We start from the raw sequence: 5,882 nt of genomic DNA, 5'->3' as shown, positions 1-5,882 counted from the left end.
CAGACACTTCCTGCTGGGGGGTTGGAGCATGTGCCCAGGGCAGGGGGCGGGGAGCAGCCTCCTGGCCACGCGCTGATCTGAGCAACAGCCCCCTCCCCCCAGACCTGCCGCAGGGCTGCCCAAGGCTGTGGCCGTGGCCCCTTCTTCACCCTGCGCCTCCCGCTCGGCCGCCACCCCCTCCCTCCACCCAGACCTCCGGGGAGAGCCGCTTGGGGAGAAGGCCGTCTCTGACGTGGTCCTTCCATACAGAGGGTGGTGGGCCTGTCAGATTGGGCACCCGAATCCAGGGTGATGATAAAACCTGTCCCTCCAAATTAGGCCAGAGCCCCCAGAGCCCTGCTGATTACAGCCAATGCACACCGCGGACAAAGGCCCCAAGCAGGTCCCTGGAGGGTCATTAATACGGATTGAGGCCCATTGTTTCCTCAAATTAGGCCACGGGGGTGCTCCTTGGGGAAGCACAGAGCGGGCAGTCGCACATCCACGGGCTCCTGGGTTCTGGCCTGCGGTCCTCCGGCTGCTGATAAAGACACCAGGCCGTTCCCGGGCTCGAGGCCCTGCTGCAGGGGCGCGGGATGGAAAAGTGACCGTGCCGGCCAGTCAGAATTCCTGACTCCTGTGGAGGGTTTCCACCTGCCGCACCCCTTGGGCCGCGGGCCGCACTGTTTACGGTTTATAACGCAGCCTTCGTCCGTTCTCTCCTTTGAGCTTTGCAACGGGTCATTTGGGTCCCGTGACGTTCAGTGACGACTTGCCCCAAGTCACGCAGCCTATGAGAGGCAGGTGAGCCCGGAACCGCCCCCAGGACGCAATGCCCAGGACCCCGAACCAGGACCCGGACGCGTGGACCTAACTCACGCGGTGTGTCCACGGCAAGAGCTCGAGTCAAGGTTGGAAGGATGACCCCGGCCCCGCCCTCACCTAGCTTCTGGTGCCGCGGGGTCAGAAAGACGTGTAGCTAGCACGCCAGCCCCCAGCCGGCTGAACCCAGGCCGGGTGAGGGATCTCAGATTGGGGGGGGGGGGGGTTGCCCAGAGGAGCTGGCCCTCAAAGCTGCCCCGGAGACTTAACGGGCAGGATGTGGGGACAGCAGGGTACCTCCATCTTCTGTGGGGCCCAGTGCACCATGAAAATGCAGGCTGCTTGCTCCAAAGTGATCAGAGCATTAAACCAAAGGTAGGGCCTTTCTGAGCGTGGGGCCCTGGTGCCCTGGTGAGGGGTGGGGGGGGTGGGGGTACATCAGTGCTCATTCAACACGGGTCTGAATGCACCTGCTTCAGGCCGGATACAATCCCTAAGCCCCTGGAGCTCTGACCCGACGAGCTGTGTGTGGCTCTCGGCAAACAAATACCGAATGCTTACAGATGGTGCAACCGCCCTGAAGGAAATGACCTCCCAGGTGAGGTAGGTGGCCACTGGGGGCGGGGCTCTGAGGGTGACCCTGAGAGCCGGCCTGACACTAAAGCCTGGATGCCCCCTTCACCCCCGAGCGCTGTTATGCGAGTTTAGCCACGCTCACTGCCCCAAGAGGGGTCCCTGGCTGCCCCTCTCCCAGAGGCGGGCAGAGGAGGGGACTAGAAGGTGACTTAGTGTGCCAGGCCACGCGGTGAGCGAGGCTGGAACCAGCAGCGGGTTCACACCGCTGGCTCAGGCCCTTCCCCGGGCCCAACCCTGACCTCGTCCCAGGACCCTGCGGGCTTCCGCAGGAGTCTACACCGGCCTGGAGAGGAGCTCAGGTCCCCTGGGTAGGCGGCTGCAGGCTTCAGGGGCACCTAGAGCCCTTGACACGCTGGAAAGAAGCTCCTCGGTCAGCTCTGCAGGGATCCTCTCGGACTGTCTGTCTCCCTTTCTCTGAATCTCTGAGTCTGGGGCAAATTCAAAGTCCCCTGAAAGCCTCCCACCCTCGGGCCTCAGCTAAGGCTGAGTCGGGCGCCCTAAACACGCTTCACAGTGAGACAGCTAGGAAGGGGTGTGCATCTGGCCACTCCCACTGGACTCCCAGGTCCCGCCAGGGCCACCACCCCCGACACTGACCCCAGCCAGGCTGGGAGAGAAACGGGTCTGCTGTGCGACCTACGGCGACACCACGGTGAGTGTGCATCGGCCCCCTTTTACAGAATGAGCTTGGAGAGGTCAGGGTCGTCAAGGCACCGCTGGTGCCTGCAGTAGCATTGAGTCTAGCGTTCCCAGGGGAGCCACCCGGCCCAGGAGACGGCCAGGTCCTCGGGGCGCCCGTGTGCCTCGTGCGGGTGGCCCAGGGTCCGGTGCCTGACAGCCTCCAGCATGCCCATGCTGAGCACAGCTTCGGCTCCTACAGTCCTCTGAGAGTCCCATTTTATGGGTGGGGAAACTGAGGCAGAAGGGGGCTGTCACTCATCCAAGGCCACAACGTATGCCACAGGCAGTCAGTCAGGCTCCAGGATCTGCTGTCCGTGCTGTGCTGCCTCTTCTGGTGGGGTTTGCAATGATTTTCTCGGCTCATTTTGGGAGCTCAGAGGTCACGCCCTGGGTGAGAGGCCAAGAACCGAAAAGTCCATAGCCCCCCTCGCCCCTCGTGGCCCCCTGGTCACCCCAAGAGGCCGATGCAGCTCACAGAGGCCAAGGAGCTATTCTGAACCAGCCCTGTGTGGGCTGAGGGGCCCACAGATACAGAGGCCCATGGGGGCAGGTGGCAGGAACAGACCCAGAAGCTCCTGTCTCGTGACTCTAATGCCTGTGACAGTGCTGGTCCCTACAGGGGAACCAAGCCCAGAGGGGCTGCAGAGAACTCTGTAGAGGGGGCCCCCCAGGGCATCCCTGGGCACCTGCTGGCTGAGGCGCTCAGAAGGAGGCCCTGGGGCCGGCTGTGGGGGGGGGGTCCCTACAGCGGGAAGGGCTGGACCAGACACAACATCCACACCAAGTGAGGTTGCTGTTGGCTCTGAGGTTCTAAGTTCTTTAGATACAGAGGGAGGGAGGAAGAAGGGCAGGCAGATGAGAGGTAGAAAGAAGGGAAGGGAGAGAGGAAGGCAATGGTTGGAGGGATAGGTGGATGGATGGATGGATGGATGGATGGATGGATGCATGGATGCATGGATGCATGGATGGATGGATGGGCATGTGGATGGATGGATGGATGGATGGATGGATGGATGGATGAATGGATGAATGGATGGGCATGTGGATGGATGGATGGATGGATGGGCATGTGGATGGATGGATGGATGGATGGATGGATGGATGGATGAATGGATGGGCATGTGGATGGATGGATGGATGGATGGGCATGTGGATGCATGGATGGATGGATGGGCATGTGGATGCATGGATGGATGGATGGATGGATGGATGGATGAATGGATGGATGGATGGGCATGTGGATGGATGGATGGATGGATGGATGGGCATGTGGATGGATGGATGGATGGATGGATGGATGGATGGATGAATGGATGGATGGGCATGTGGATGGATGGATGGATGGATGGATGGATGGATGATGAATGGGTAGATGAATAGAGAGAAGGAAGAAGGAAGGAAGGAGGGAGGGAGGAAAACAGATAAATTGATTGATTATATAGTTTAAGTTCTCAATACTTTCAAAAGGGGCAAATTGGTTGGTGCCTCAAACAACATGCGCTCAACAAACTTTCGTGGAATGGAGAAATCCCTGTTTGTGCCACATTGTATCTGCACCAAAAAAAATACATGAATAAGCCTGATGTCAGTTCTTTAGAGAACTCCCCACCCCCACCCCACCCCACCGCCTGGAACGGCGAGAGAAACGCGGTCCAGCAACGCTCGCTCTGGCTGAACGGACCTGAAGACGCGCCCCACCCTGGAACGACACCAGACTGTCCCCACCCTGCCCCCCCCCCCCCGCTCTGAAGGTCACCCCTCAATCCCATGAGTCTCCGTCCACCTTTCTCCTTCTGTGAGAATACTGGTCACACTGGACCCTGTCTCTGAATAAGGTCATGTTTGGGGGCACCAGGGGTTAGGAATCCACCGTACGCATGGGGGTGGGGGAACACAACCAATTCCGCCCGTCACCCTCAGCTGTCACAAACCTCCCCCAGATCCGTGGACGGAAGGAGCCTGGGTACCGCCTGTGTCCGCGAGTCGGAGAGACCCAGAGCCTGTCCTCAGGCCCGTGTGAGGGCGGCCCGCTGTGAGGCCATGGGTGGGAGCGCCCTTCATCCCTGCATCAGCGCTCTGGGTCACCCGCCCCTCCAGCCCCTCTGCCCAAGCGACCCTCTGGCGAGACAGGCCCTCTGGTGCCCGCAGCCTGGGGTAGAAGCCCAGCCCCTCCACTCGCCAGCTGTGTGTCCTTGGGCCCATGACTTAACCTCTCTGTGCCTCAGTACACTTCTCTATAGAACGGGGTGATGATAGCCCCTACCTTGTAGGGTTTTGTGGGGATAAAAAGGCGACCGTTTGCCAGAGGCCGAGAAAGCACTAAGTCAGGGCCAGGCCGTTGCAGGGGGAGGGTCCTTGGGTTCTCGCTCTCCAGGACCGGCCGTGGTTCTCGCTCTCCAGGAACAACCCGCGAGGCCGAGAGCGGACTGGCCTCGGGCCTCGTCATCGGCCTCGGCCCCCGGGGGGCCCGCGGGCTCCAGAGGCAGGGGAGAGCCCGCGGGTCAGACTGAGGTCTGGAGGGGGCTGCCCCGGGCTCCTCAGCGTGGCGGGCACTCGGCAGGCAGCCCGGGCGCCCCCCGTTTGATGCATATTAGAGAGAAATCCAAGCGTGATGGTCTGTGATTGTTCCGTTTGCTTGCAGCATTTGTTCAAGCAGATTTCTGGCAAGGACGTGCACAATCAGCCAAGGCCCAGCAGCCCCACTGGCGGGTAGCACATGGGGACAGCTGCCGCCGGGCGGGGGCTTCCCGGGGCTGGGGCGGAAACCGGGGGCTCTGTCTGAGGCCTTCAAAGGAGGGCCTTTGTCTGGGGCAGCCGAGCCCAGGGCCCCTCGGGGGCAGGCGGGCTGGGGCTCTGGGCGCCGCAGACTGGCTCGGGGACCCCACACCGGCGGCTGCCTCTCTCTGGGCCTCAGTTTCCCAAGCCCGCGGTGAGGGGGAGAAACTTGGGAGCCGGGTGCCCGCTGTGACCGAGCCCTCTCGGGGTACGGCCCGACTCCCCAAGGCCTGTGTTCGTTCTGCAACCTTGGAGGCGAGGAGGAAAGGTTCCAAATGGTGCACGTGCAGCCCCCGGAGGGTTGGGTCCCCCACGGTCAGGGCTGTCCCTCCAGCCGCCTGGTGACGGGGACCCTGAGGCACCGAGAAGAGAGGGAATGGGCCCAGGGCCGCATCTTCCCTGTCCTCTGGGCCATGCTCCTGATGCCACGGGGGCCCGCACCCCGACCTCGGTCCACAGCCCCACCACCCACTTGCCATCCACTCCCAAAACGGTTTTGCTGTCTGCACATTTGCTGGGAAACGAACACATGAATGAATGAATGAGTGAATGAATGAGCCAACCGATCAAGCAATATGTTGACAAATCAATCAATGAAAGAATTATTGGGGGCACCTGGGTGGCTCCGTCGGCTGAGCGTCCGACTTCGGCTCCGGTCACGATCTGCCAGTTCACGAGTTCGAGCCCCACGTCAGGCTCTGTGCTGACAGTTCGGAGCCTGGAACCTGCTTTGGATTCTGTCTCCCTTTCTCTCTGCCCCTCCCTTGCTCGTGCTCGCCCTCTCTCAATCTCTCTCTCTCTTTCAAAAATAAATGAAAACATTTAAAAAAATTTTTTTTAAAAACAAAGAATGATTGGGCTTGTGCCCACCCCAGTCCCCCAAGGGTATTTCCTGAAGGCATTTTCATGGAGGCCTCCTCACCATGGAACACTTCTTAAGGATCTCCGTGGAGGACGCGAGTGTTTCAGGCAAGAGGAAAGGCCTGGCA

Source organism: Puma concolor, chromosome D1, assembly GCF_028749965.1.
Source record: "Puma concolor isolate L17-30 chromosome D1, mPumCon1.1.hap2, whole genome shotgun sequence".
Lineage (NCBI taxonomy): Eukaryota > Metazoa > Chordata > Mammalia > Carnivora > Felidae > Puma > Puma concolor.
This window is presented reverse-complemented; position numbering follows the sequence as displayed.